The following is a 15,072-nucleotide window of genomic DNA, read 5'->3' on the forward strand; positions in this document are numbered from 1 at the left end:
CAGATTTTTCTCCTTGGTTTTACAATATGTATCTTTAATTTATCACAGTCTGCCTTCATGTGTAATTAACATTATAAGAGCATGCCTCCATTTTCTTCTTCTCATTTTTTGTTCTTTTCTTGTCATATGTTTTGTTACATATAAATATGGAATTTAAAAATGAGGAAAGGCACTTATATCTACTTTGGTATATACCTTTTCAAACATTTCTTGTTCTGTTGTGTAGATTCAAATTTTGATATAATATTTTTCTTTGGCCAGAGGAATGACTGTGAACAATTCTTTTTATGCAGATCGGCTGTTTTGTTTGTCTGAGAAAGTCTGCATTGTGAAATATATTTTTGCTGGGATTGGAATTCTGTATATACTTTTTTCCCCTAGATGCTTTGACTTATTCCACTTTTGACTTGCATCATTTGATGAGATTTTCCACAGTAGTTTGTTTTTGCTCCAGCTACTGGATTGTAAATTCCATGACATTATTTTTTAATCTTAGTGTCTCTTAAGCACCTGCCACCTGTGGGTATCTAAGGTAATAGATACCTGGCAAATGATATTAAATTGATTTGGATAATAAAATATCCAGCACCTCAGAGTTAAAACATTTTCACAGGGATTGCATTGAATCTGAAGATCTGTTTGGGAGTCTTACTGTCTTACTGATGTCATCATCTGATACATGAACATGGAATGTCTTTCCATTTATTTAGATTTTCCTTAATGTTTTCAATTTTTTTTTTAAAGTTTTCAGAGTACAATCCTTGTACTTTTGTTAAGTTTATTCCTAGGTATTCTTTTTAAGGCTATTATAAGGGGAACTGTTTTTGTAATTTAATTTTGATTGTCCACTGGTAGTGCATAGAACTATATTAGATTTGGCTAATAACAGGGTCTAATATTAGCCTATGAATAAATTCACAATGAGTAGAGCTACACTAATTAAAAGTATATACCTTTGTGCAAATCAAGTATCAGGCCCTTTCCTCTGCTCTTCTCATCATCTTTTTCTCTCTTCAAAAATACATGGTCAGGATATGATTCAGTGAAACATGAAGGCAGTTATGCCCAGTGGAGTAGAACTTGTTTGCCTGAGCAAATCTGCAAAAAGTCAGCCATGTGTCTTTTATTTATTTTTTTTTAACTTTTAGTGTTGTGTTAAGAATGTAAAGAAAAGGAAGTACACTTTTATAATCACAAAACATTTCAGTGTTATGTTATTTATTTTTTCTAGTTTTAAAAATAACCATACATTTACTCAAATTTTAAATGGAACAGTCAGTGGTCGTTAATATATTCATAGAGTTGTACACAACCATCACCACTAATTTTAGAACATTTAATCAAACCTGAAAGAAACTCAGTGTCTATTAGTAGTGACTCTGCAGTCCTACCTCCCCGAGTCTCTGACAACCACCAATCTACTTTCTGTGTCTATAATATTCCCTGTTCTTGACATTTAATATAAATGGAATCATACATTTTTTGATGTTTTATGACTGGCTTTTTTCACTTAAGCAGAATGTTTTTAAGATTCATGTATGTTAGCATAGATCAGTACTTGTAGCATGTATCAGTACTTCATTCTTTTTTTGGCAAAATAGTATTCAATTCTGTGGATGTACTACATTTTATTGTCATTTGATGGATATTTGGGTTGTTTCCACTTTTGGCTATTTTGCTCCTTTCAACATTTTTACTCCTTTCAATATTTGTATACAGTTTATGCATGGAGTATGTTTTTATTTCTCTTGGGTATATACCTAAGAGTAGAATTTCTGAGTTGTATGGTAGGTCTATTTTTAACATTTTAAGGAGCTGCCAAACTATTTCCAAGGTGGCTGCATAAATTTTTATATTCCAACCAGCAATATTATTAAGGTTCCAGTTTCTCCACATCATTGACAGCTGTCTTTTTTGCTCATAGCCAACCTGTTTAAAGTGCTATCTCATTTTGCTTTTGATTTTATTTCCCTTATGACTAATAATGTTGGTCTTATGCACTAATATTTTTTATCTTTGGGGGGGAAATGTTTATTCAAATCCTTTACTCATTTTAAAATCTGATTGCCTTCTTATTGTTGAATCTTAAGAATTCTTTATATATTCTGGATACAAGTCTTTTAATGTGACTTTTAACATTTCTCCTTCTCCTAGAGAGATGAACTCTTGTATTTGGGAGAGTTAACTTTTTGTACAAAGAAATGAAGTCTTCCCCAAGTAACTTGTTGGTAACTACTTGGGCTATTTTTAGTGGTGTAACTTTGGGAAAGTCACTTAGCTTCTGAGACATTGTCTATGTACTCAGAAGAAGAAAAATTTTAAAAAGAATTCCTAGAGCAAGGTGTCAACAGAACAACCAAGAAACTAATAATTGGATTGGCAGATCTTGTGCCTTGAGTTAGCTGGGTAGATATGTAGTATAAAGGAAAACACAAGGACTTAAAAATAATACAGATGTGGATTTAGGTGCCAACTCTGGTGCATTTGTAGCAGAACAATATCAAGCAGTTTATTTACTTATCTTTTTTGAGGCCTAGTTTTTCTACTTGCAAAATGGGATAAATAATTCCTATCCTAATTAAAAAACCGGAAACAACCTAAGTACTCTGAATAGGGAAGCAGTTAAATAAATTATGGTACAGGTATATGGTTTGCAGATGTTTTCTCCCATTGTATCACTTTGTTGATGTCTGTTAAGCATAGAAGTTTAACGTTTTAATGAAGTCCAATTTATTTTTTCTTTTGTTGCTTGTACTTTGGTGTCATATCTAGGAAGGCTTTGCCTAATTGAAATTCATGGAGATTTCCTATATTTTCTTCTAAGCTTTTTATAGTTTTAACTCACACCTTGGTCTTTGATCTGTTTTGAGTTGATTTTTGTGACTGGTGAGAGAAAGTGGTCCAGTTTCATTCTTTTGTGTGGGTAGCCAGTTGTCCCAGCACCATTCATAAAAAAGACTATTCTTTTCTTCATTGAATTATATTGGTACCCTTGTTAAAGTTATAAATTATGATTATGAATGTGAGGACTTATTTCTTGACTCTCAATTCTATTCCATTGTTTCACACATCCATCCTTATGCCAGTACCGCACAGTCTTGATTATTCTCACTTTGCAGTAATTTTTGTTACTGCAGGAAGTATGAATCTTCCAACTTTGCTCTTTTAGATTGCTTTGACTTTGTGTTTTAATTTTGGAGGGACAGGGTGGCAGGGAGATCCTTTGCATTTCTACGGGCATTTTAAGATCATTATGTGGAAAAAAGGCAGTTAAGGATTTTCATAGGGACTGCATTGAATCTGGAGATCAGTTTGGAAGTATTACCATCTTAATAATGTTACATCATCTAATACATGAATGTGGAATATCTTTCCATTTATTTAGATTTCCTTAATATTTTCAGTGGTGTTTTTGAGTTTTCAGGATACAATCCTTGCACTTTTTTATTAAATTTATTCCTGGGCATTCTCTTTAAGGCTCCTGTAATGGGAATGGGCATGCAAGTTGATTTTGATTGTCCATTGCTAGTGTGTAGAACTACAGTAGATTTTTCTATATTGATCATTTATCCTGCCATCTTGCTGACTTGGGTTTTTTAAAAAAAATTTTCTTTTTTTAATTGAAGTATAGGCAGTTTACAGTGTTGCATCAATTTCTGTGTAAAAACCTTCTCTTTTATTTAATTTTTTTGGCGAGAGGAGGAGGAGGTAATTGGGTTTATTTATTCTATTTATTTAATGGAGATACTGTGGATTGAACCCTGGACCTTGGGCTTGATAATCATGCGTTCTACAACTGAACTACACTCTCCCCCCGACTTGTTTATTAGTTCTAATAGTTTTTTTTAGTGTATTCCTTAGGATATTCTATGTACAAGATATGTTATCTGCAAACAGTTTTACTTCTTTCTTTCCTAGTCTAGTTTTTTTTCTTGTTGAATTGCAGCAGCTAGGATTTCAAGTACAGTGTTGATTAGAAGTGGTGAAATTAGACTTCCTTGCCTTGTTCATGACCATATAGGGGGAGCATTTAGTCTTTCTTTACAGAATAATTTTAGCTGTGAATTTTTCATGAGGGCCTAGTTTCATTTTTTGATTAAGGTTGTTTCCCTCAGAGTCTAATTTTTGGTGTAAAAAAAAAAATTCTGGGTGCTTTGGTTGACCCTTACAAGCCTGTGTAATTATCTATTACTGTCCTATGGGCTAGGAAAAGAGAAAATCTATTTTGTGGTATGTGTGTAATGATAGGCCATGTCAGTTTCCTCATAATACTATGCCTGAAGAAACATTCCAAAATGTTTTGTTATGGAAAAAATATGTATTAATGTTGATAATATTCCCTTTACCCGACTTGGGTTACTTAAGCATTCACGATTTTCTAAATTAAATTCTTTTAAGTTAATCAGTTGGTGTACTGGAGTGAAAATAAATTGGCATAACTTTTTTCATTTTCATTAAATACAGTGACAATGTAAAAAACAATATAAAAATACCATACATTTTGATTTATAGTAATTTTTGGTAGTGTTCATCTTTAAACTTTTCTGTTGGTGTTTATCCTTAAATTTTTCTGTATTTTTTAGTTTTTTACAATGAAATTGTGTTACTTTTTTTAACCTACACTCTCTTTATATTTAAGACATATGAAATGCTTGAAAATAGTACAGAGGCATAGAGGAGGTGAAAGCCAGACTTTTTGTCCTTTTCATTTGCATTGCCTTTCAACTGTGTAACCATGTAGGTAGGTTAGTGTACATCCGTTTCCTGCATGTATATTCACATATAAATTTAAGTACACATAAACATTAAGAATATTCTTCTTGCCATAAATGTTAGTTTTTGCATACTTTTTTGGTTTAGCAGTGTGATTTGAAGATCTTTGACAGTGGCTACCTAGAATTCCATAATGAAATTTATCAAGCTTTATTTTACCATCGAATTTTGGGCACTAAGATGTTTTTTTTTTCAACTTTTTGATATTATATACCATCCTTTAAAGGATATTTCTGTAATAACTTTGAACAAATATGGAAATGTTTTATAGGGTATATTCTTTAGGTGAAATTACAGATAAAAAACATTTGATAACTTCAATTTAAAAAAGAGAACTGAGGTAAATTGACCTTTGGCTCTGGCTTGGAGCTGCTCTCCTTTCTTCTTATGTGAATTTTTTTTTTGAAATGTCAAATATTTCTATGTATAAAAAACAACAACAAAGCATTTGATAGATATTACCAAGTTGGCCTTTTAAAAAGGCTTAATTAGCAATTTTATATTCCCTCTGATAATTGATGTGAGTGGCCATTTCTCTGCATTCTCATGAATTCTTCATATTTTCAGAATTTCTATTTTGGCCATTCTGATGGATGTAATTTTGTTACCAACACTTTATTTTGCCTTTTCTGATTATGAGGGAGGAGAGAGCATTTAAATTTTTTAAATGGCCATTTGTATTTCTTCTGTGACTGAATTATTTTTCTAATAAAGAAGATCCTCTAGTTACTAAAAAGAAGGAATAAACATAGAAAAATTAATTTTGCTCATTAAATCCCTATGGGATAATGGATTTAAAATGTTTGGTTGTTAATAAAAATAATAAATTCATCTCAGTGTTTATGTGAAGAAGCTAATTAACTAAATGTAATTCTGTCTCCTAAATCTTCTTAGTTTAAGTAGAAATTTATCAGTGGGCCTATGCACATTAGTTAACCACCTGGATATCAGTTACCCAAAGCATTCTGCTAGTATTTGCAGACATTCAGAGAAGTAGATAATCTGTTCTTTACTTTTATTAATCAATTCAGTGAGTAGCTTTTGATCTCTTATTACATGCTAGACATAGTTTTAGGCACTGAGGTTATACCTGTAAACAAGACAGGGATGGAGGAGAGGAGTACATATGTGCTAATTTATCTTTCTGATGAGGGAAAGTCTCACTATGAAGTTGATAATTAAATGGAGACCTAAATGATGAGAAAGAGCCAGCCATGTGATAATCTAAGCATCCAAGGAAGATACATGTTTTAAGGTATCAAGCCAAGAAGAAGCGTGACCTTCTGAAGACTTGAAAAGAGGCTAATGTTGCTGGAGCCTGCTGAGTGAAGGAAGGTGAAATAAAGATGAGAGGCAGTTTGGGTCTGTGGATCACAATCCACAAGATTTTTTTTTTTTTTTTTCTAAATGTATTGAGAAGCCGTTGGAGAGTTTTAGGCAAAGGCATGGCATCATCCAGTTTATGTTTTTAAAAAACAAAGACAAAATACAAGGCACTATGTAGCAAGTATTATATGGTTTCAGCAAATGAGGTTACAGAGGAGATGGGACTTCAGCTTGACCTGTAAAGACAGATAATAATTAAATAAATGGAGGGGAAGAATGTAGTATGGTTTGGTAGCAATAAATAATGCCTGGCTTCCAATTGGAGGACTTGCACTTGAGTATTGACTCTACCTTTTCATAGCTCCTGACATCTAAATAAATTTCTTAACCCTCTTTATCTTAGTTCTCCCATCTGCTTTCTCTGTGCTTTGGTTGATACAAACAGCAAGTCAAAATATCTAAAATACATTCAGATATCTAAAAATCATTAAGAATGATAAAGATCTAAAGAAGGATGCAGATAAAGCACTATAGGGATTCAAAGAAAGGAGAGCTTGCTTTTTCACTGGAATTGGTGGTACGGCTTTATGAAGAAGGAAGGACTCTTGAACTAGGCCTTGAAAGATGGATAGGACTTCAGTAGAAGATAGAGGGGAAAGGAATAATCTCTGTAGGTCAATCTGTAGGAGTTAAAGTCTTTGGAAGCATTAGGCAAATTCAGAACTTGATAAGGAAAGATAAGTTAGGATCAGACAGATCATGCAGCACCTTGATACTAGGCTAAGGAAGGTGAATTCTATTCAATGGAAGTACTATCAGCAGTGTACTTGATTCTGCAAATATTTATTGAGCATCTACTGTTGCCAGGTCTATGCTAGTCAGGGCTATGAAAATTCAGTGATCTCAGTTTAGTTGGAGAAGACAGATTATTTATTATTTTACTGAGATATGAACAAAATGTGGTAGGATTATTGCTCAAGGAACATCTCCAGCTGTCCAGCATAATAAGGGAAGGCTTTATAGAGGTGTGGTAGACATTGTGCTTTGAATATGTAATATCCCTTTGCTTAGCAGATGCAATAGGTAAAGAGGAATGTGAGAGAAACAGTCTAGGCCTGGCACTTTATGTGTTTTGGGATGACTGGCCAAGGTCTTCATGTGCAGTGCAAGACTGTGAAGAGTTTTGGTAGAGGGGTAACTGAAAGGTGGCAGTATGAAGAGTAAATTGGAAAGGGTAGAGACTCGAGTTAGGGAACCTGGTAAGAAGACTGTTACACTGGGCCAAGTAAAAGATGGTGTAGGACCTAATGTGAAATAGTAGCTCGAGGGGAAAAGAGCCTGGAAAACTGGAAAGATGCTTAAGATGTAGAATTGGCAGGACTTGGAGATCATTTGGGACCAGGTGGAATACAGAATGACTTCTGGATTTCTGCTGTTTCAGTGGATACCATTGCCTGAGGATAGGGTATATTTAAGGAGAAAGGGGGTGGATTTGGAGAGGAAGCCTAAGAGCTTCAGCTGTATTGTATTGAGGTGCATGTAGGATAGTTGGGAGGGGAGAGGATGACTTGGAGGAGAAATAAACATTCAGGTGATAATTTAAGCCATATAGAAGTGTAAATTAAATAATCATGGGAGAATGATTATAGTGAAGAAGAGGAATCTTAAGGAACACTGGAAAACAACCATAGAAGTAAAAAAAAAAAAAATCTGGGGAAAAAAGGTAATGGAGGTGGTTGGAAAGTGTTTTTTAAGGGTGTAGTTAACATTGTTATCATAGATATGGATATTTTTTCTTTGTTTCTTTTTTCCTTTTTTTTTTTTTTTCTTTTTTCCATCCAAGGGCAGGTCATTGTTGACCTCAGTACTTTCAGTAAGGTTATATAAGCCAGATTATAGTGGTTTGAGGCATATATGGAAGGATGAGAATTTGGCTGTAATTGGAAGGATAAAGATACAGTATCAAGATACCATTGTTTCCTTGTTTTTTCTTCTCTGTTTCAAAAGATTTTAGAGTTTTGAGTTATTTATTTCTTAAGGGGAAATAGTGAATGGACAGCAAAGAAAGAGTCACAGTAATGGAGTAGCTATAGAGGAGCCTAGCATAGTGCATCTCAAATTATAATGGGGAATCCTACTGAAATGTAGATTCTGAATCAGAAGGTCTGGTTTGGGGGCCTGAGATACAGCATTTCTGATAAGTTCCCAGATAAGGCTGATACTGGTGATTTGTGGACCACATTCTTTGAAGTAAGGATCTAGAGAATATGGGATTGATAGCAGTATAGAGGAGTTAGCCTTAGATAGGAAAGGGAACACGTTTACTCTGAGATCAAGTAGAATATAAGGTGGCTAGAGATAACAGATTAAGTTTGCAGGCAGGAAACATACCTATAACCTTTGTTTTTTCTGTGAATTAGAAATAAAGTGATTTTAATAAAAGACTGGGAATGGAGTTGTGAGCTTGAAGAAAGGTGTGGAGATTTGGAATAGTTATTTAAAAAAAGGAGAAACATGAGTGAATTTGACGCATATAATAATCTCTGAACAGTGAGGATTAGTTGGGTTATGATGTCTGTAGAAATAATTGGAGCAAGGAGACACTAGGTATGGGAAAAGAACAGTTATTTTTAGGATGATAAGGTAACCTAGAGGAGAGATCATGAGGTTTGAAATAAGACAGTGGCCTTGAGAATAGAAGAGGAAGGTGTGAATAATGGCCCTCCTCAAAGATATCCATGTGAATTTGTGATATGTTACTTTATATGGCAAAAGGGACTTTGTAGATTTAAATAGGCATCTTGAGATGGATAGATTATCCTGGATTGTAGGTCCTATGTTAACACAAGGGTTTTTGTAAAAGGAAGCAGAAGCTTCAGAGTCAATAAAGGCCATGTGATGATTGAAGCAGAGGGAGAGAGGAAATGGGATGATGGAAGCAAAGATCAGATGTTCTGGGACCATGAGCCAAGGAATGGACAGCCTTTATAAGCTGGAAGAGGCAAGGAGGCAGGTTTTCCCAAGAGACTGCAGAAGGAATAAAGCCCTGGTGACATGTTGATTTTAGCCTGGTGAGTCTGATTTTGGACTTCCGATCTACAGATCTGTAAGATAATAAATTTGTGTTTAAGCCACTGAATCTGTGAGTATTTTGTTACAGCAGCAATAGGAAACTGCAGGATAGTATGGATGTAAGGGAATGTAGAGTTAGAATCAATAAAATGAGACAATTGGTGGCATGTGGTATAGGCAATAGAAGACTAGAACGATTTCTAAACCCGGGTAAATGGGTGGAAGAGAGTGGTGAATTTAAAAATAGAGATGGGCAAGGAACAGATGCTAGAGGAAGGTGTTCACTTTGCATATAAGTATGGATTACATATGGATTAGTTTGGAAATGAGATAAATTTAATACTGCCATAGTACTTTTACAGTTAATAGAGCTGTTAGGTTATAGTGGTTATAGTTGCATGGCAACTATTATAGAACTATTTAGAGTTTTGACTGAGGCTGATGAAAGAGATGATTGAGAGAAACTGGTTTTTGAAAACTAATGCCACTTTATATAGTGCTTTTTTTTTCAGTCTGGGAAGCGTTTCACCCCCACTTTATTGAGATATAATTGACAAATTAAATCATAATATATTTAAGGTATCAACAGTGATGATTTGCTATATGTATATATTATGAAAGGATTCCCACAGACAAGTTAACACATTCAATACCTCACATATCTACTTTTTTTTTTTTTTTTGGTAAGAATACTTAAGTTCAACTTTCTAAGCAAATTAATTCTAATTATACAATACAGTGTTATCAGCTATAGTCACTATTTTATACATTAGATTCTCAGACCTTATTCATTTTATAATTGAAAGTTTTTACCATTTTTACCAACTTCTCCCCCATTTCCTCTACCTTCTAGCCCCTGGTAGTTACCCTTCTATTCTTTCTTTCTATGACTTTGACTTTTTTTTTTAAGGTTCCACATATAAGTGATGCTATTCAGTATTTGTCTTTCTCTGGCTTCTTCCATGTAGCATAACACTCTCTGGGTTCATCTGTGTTTTCACAAATGGCAGGATGTCCTTCCTTTTTTTTTTTTTAATTTAAAATTTTTTTATTTTAACTTTTTTTTAAAAATTGAAGTATAGTCAGTTTACAGTGTTGTATCAATTTCTGATGTACAACATAATGTTTCAGTCATACTTATATATATATATATATTCCTTTTCATATCCTTTTTCATTATAGTTTACTGGATTTCCTTCTTTTTGTAAGACTGCATAATATTACACATCTGCCCCACATTTTCTTTATCCATTCATCTGTTTATGGACACGTAGGTTGTTTCTGTATCTTGGCTGTTATGAATAGTACTGCAGTGAACGTGGGGGTACAGGCATATCTTGTTTTATTGTGCTTCGCAGATACTGTTTTTTTGTTTTTTTGTTTTTTTAACAAATTGAGGGTTTTTGGCAACTCTGCCTTGAACAAGTCTATTGGCACCATTTTCCCAATAGCATTACTTTTCAAAATTAAGGTATGTACGTTGGATTTTTAGACATAATGCTACTGTACACTTAATAGGCTAGAGTATAGTGTAAACATAGCTTTTATATGTACTGGGAAGTCAAAAAAATTGTGTGACTTGCTTTATTGCAAATTTACTTTATTGTGGTGGTCTGGGTATGCCTGTACAGATACCTCTTTGAGTTGATGGTTTCATTTCTTCTGGATATATACCCAGAAGTGAGACTGCTGGCAGTTCTATTTTTGACTTCTGGAGGAACTCCCATATAGTTTTCTATGGTAGCTGTGTCAGTGTACATTCTTATCAACATTGTACAAGGGTTCCCCTTTCTCTGCATCCTCACCAGCATTTGTTATCTATTGCCTTTTTGATAATAGACATTCTAGCAGGTGTGTGGTGCTATCTCATTGTGTTTTTGAATTGCATTGCCCTGATGCTTAGTGATATTGAGCACCTTTTCAGATACTTGTTAGCCATTTGGATGTCTTCCTTGCAAAAAGTCTATTCGAGTCCTTTGACCATTTTTTAATTGGGTTATTTGTTTTTTTGCTATTTGAGTTGTATGAGTTCCTTGTATATTTTGGATATTAACCTCTTATCAAAAATATTTTCTCCCATTCTGTAGGTTGCCTTTTTGTTTTGTTGATAGTTTCCTTTGCGGTGCGTGCATTTTTTTAGTTTGATGTAGTCCTACTTGTTTTTGCTTTTGATGAATCATTGCCAAGACCAGTGTCAAGGAGCTTACCCAATATTTTTTCTTCTAGGAGTTTTATGGTTTCAGATCTTGTGTTCAAGTCTTCAAGCCATTTCAAATTGATTTTTGTGTATGGTATAAAATAGGAGTCCAATTTCATTTTTTTGCATATGGCTTTCTAGTTTTCTCAGCACCATTTATTGAAGAAATTATTCTTTCCCCACTGTAGATTCTTGGCTCCTTTGCAGAAAATTAATTGGCCATTTATACCTAGGTTTATATCTGGGTTCTCCATTCTGTTCCATTGACCTGTGTCTCTGTTTTTATGCCAGTACCATATTGTTTTGATTACTGTACCTTTGGAATATAGTTTGAAATCAGAAAGTTGATGCCTTTAGCTCTGTTCTTATTTTTCAAGATTGCTCTGGCTGGGTAGTATGGATATTTAAACAATTCTTTCAGTCCATGAGCACGGAATATCTTTCCATTTATCTGGCTTTTTCAGTTTCTTTTACCTCCTTGGTTAAATTTGTTCCTAAGTGCTGTATTCTTTTTGATACTGTTATACATGGGATTGTTTTATTACTTTCTCTTTCCAGTAGTTTGTTGTTAGTTAAGAAACACGACTAATTTTTAATGCCGATTTTTGTGTCCTACAGCTTCAGTGAATTTGTTTATTCCAACAGGTGTTTGGTGGACTCTTTAAGGGTTTTCTGTCTGTAAGATCATGTCATCTGCAAACAAAGAAAATTTTACTTTTTCCTTTCTGATTTTTATGCCTTTTATTTCTTTTTCTTGCCTGATTGCTCTGGCTAGGACTTCCAATACTCTGTTGGATAAAAGTGGTGAGAGTGGGCATCATTGGCATCGTTATTTTATTCCTGATCTTAGAGGAAAAGCTTTCAGCTTTTCATTGTTGAGTATAATGTTAGCTGTTTGCTTGTCATATATAGCCTGTATTGTGTTGAGGTATGTTCCTCCTGTGCCCAATTTGTTTAGTTTTTGTCATGTTGAATTTTGTCAGATGCTTCTTCTGCATCTACTGAGATAACCATATGGTTTTTATCCTTCATTTTGTTAATGTGGTTTATTACATTTATTGATTTGCATATGTTGGACCATCCATGCATGGGAATCATTTTCATACCTTTTTTGGGGGGGTTAGCAACAAGTTTTTGAAATGTACATAGCTGCTACTAGCGTATGAAATAAGCAGGTTGGAAACATTAGGCTAAAAAATACTGTGAATAGTGGCTACTCTATGAGACATCACATGTATAGAATATTTCTACCATCCCAGAAAGTTCTGCTGGGTACTGCTGTTCTATATTATTTTATATAATGGGAGATTGGATATTATTATAGTAAAATTTTTAAGAGTCAGTGTTTGCTAATTAGGCACAATTTCAGAGGACCTGGACTCTTGGAGAGATTGTGTGATACAGTCTAGTGAACAGTACACCATGCTGTCTCTCTAAGGAACACCAGCCTAATTGACAGTGAGAACTAACCAGTTGAGTTTTACATACTCAGTTTTTATCCTGATTCTTTTTTGTGTTATATGAATTTGTGAAACCTTCTTAGAAACGTAAAAAGGTCTTCTAACTTCTTAAAGCTATAACCTCTATACAAACAATAAAGTTTGTTACAAACAATAAAGTTATATACCTCTATATACCTATAACCTCTTACAAACAATAAAAACAAATGAGAAACAGGTAATATATGTTCACTGTAGATTCTACAGTATAGAAATATTAGAAAAAAACATTTTTAAAAAGAAGAAAAATCTTACATATAAAACAAGGACTTGCTATCTACGATCCATTTCAGTTCTTTTAGTAAGACATGATGTAATTCATTATATAGTCTTAGAGATCCACTTCTTTCTTACCCTCATAACTTTGTATGACTGAAGTATTAGATCATTAGTAAAAATGACCTAAATGTGAGGTTTGTGTTTTTACTTAATTTTAGATTCCCAAAATATGTCTGTTAGAAATAGTAAATATATAATTGAAATTGATTAGCAAATATGCAGTATCTGAAAGAATACAAGTTAACTGGGACATGAAATTTTAAAAGTTGAGGAACTTTTGAAGATAGATAGAAGAATTAGAGAAGAATGAAGTGTGTGTCTAGAAGAATTCAGTTGGTATAGAGATCAAATACCATAAAAATGTCATTTGTGGAATATCCTTTTTATAGATAAAAAATATTTTCTCTTTACTGATAACTTTCTTATCCAGATTCTGTAAGAAGAGTTCTGTAAGAAGAGTTAACTGTGTTGGGATTTTATCTTTGTTTTCTTAAGTAAGGTTTACTGATCATAAATTTCTTAGTTAAATGTAATTTGTGTGTCTGTATGAAACTGATGACGAGAATCATGCTAGTGTAGGAAGGTTGGTTTAAGAAAAGTTCTGTGCTGTTACCTGTGGTGAGATGACATTCTGTTCGCTTTCTGCGGCTGTGTACCTTGCTGCTGCTCATTAGTATCTGATCAGGGGATTGAAACATGACAGAGTAAGTGCTCTTGTTTTGAGTTCCAGGAGTTTAAAGGGAGAGGAAATTAAAAGTGTGGCAAAGTGTTTCATATTATGATACTTTTGGTACCTATATTAAAATTACCTAAGATATTTTATAACCAACATATTACTTTATATTTAGCCAAAGAGCTCTCATTTTCCATGAAATATTGTAAGCTTTCTTTTAATGATTGGTATTTATGAATTATTTAATGATAGGCAATTGTTAGATTAGAATGTTTTCCAAACCAGTGTTCCCATTAATCTAAAATAATGTTACATAAGTGCTTTATGTATAGTATGGAGTTTGTATGAAACATTAGCTCAGTGCTAAACATTGTTGGCCCTAGGTACATCCTGAAATATTTCTGAGAGAATGATGGAGAAGTCGAATTTGTAGTTGAGTTTGTCCTAAACCTAATCATCATTTTGTCTTCATACTAGAATTGTAGAATGTATTGCATAATATTTGTATATATTACATAATAATGCCAGATGCAAACAAAAATTTCCAGTTCTTCCTTTTCACTTCCTACTTTAATTATGGATTCCTAGGAGTTTCTTTGCTTCATTTACCCTCTCCCCATAACTTTTACAAAATTTCAGTAAGAGTTATCTTCATGGTAGTGTGTTGAATGTGACTCTGCCTACTTTAGAATTAAAAGATCTGGGTTTAAGACTTGGCGTACAGTTTAAATCAGGAAGGGTTCTAGAAGGAGACTGAATCCAACTCAGATGGTTCCATAGATTTTAATGGAGGACCACAGAGATAGGGGTGGATTGACAGAACCAACAGGGGATGTGTTTACTAGTTGTAGAGGGAAGCTAGAAGGGGCAAGGAAAATATAGCGTCATTAGAACCTGGTGAGAGATGTGGAGGAGGTGCCTGACAGAAGCAGTGGTGGAAGAGGGACACAGCTGTCATGAGATGTGGCCTAGAGGAAGGAGGGAGCTGGGAGGAAATAAGCTAGCCTTTCTCTGCCTTTTGATCTGCCAGTGATGGACAGCACTGGAACCCAGAAGACGTATCTGTTGAGGTCAGCTTCCTTGGGCACAGAGTAGGACAGAAGACCATTGGAGGGATAGGGTCGTGGCAGTAAGATAATAGCCAATACAACTACTAATGAGTTTGGGAGTGACTTCAGGTAATGGTTTAGATTAGATTTCTTATCTATAAACTGTAGATACTTCACTGGTGTTGATATGGGGATTAAATGAGC

The 15,072-nt window shown here is 34.0% G+C and overlaps 1 protein-coding gene across 3 annotated transcripts in view; it reads left to right on the plus strand.

Annotated features, from left to right (window-relative positions):
- The window catches only part of CDK13 (cyclin dependent kinase 13), a 104,217-nt gene that overhangs the window by 9,358 nt on the left and 79,787 nt on the right, over positions 1 to 15,072 (plus strand). The gene's annotated exons all lie outside the window — the stretch shown is intronic.

The sequence above is a fragment of the Camelus bactrianus genome, chromosome 7 (assembly GCF_048773025.1).
Source record: "Camelus bactrianus isolate YW-2024 breed Bactrian camel chromosome 7, ASM4877302v1, whole genome shotgun sequence".
Lineage (NCBI taxonomy): Eukaryota > Metazoa > Chordata > Mammalia > Artiodactyla > Camelidae > Camelus > Camelus bactrianus.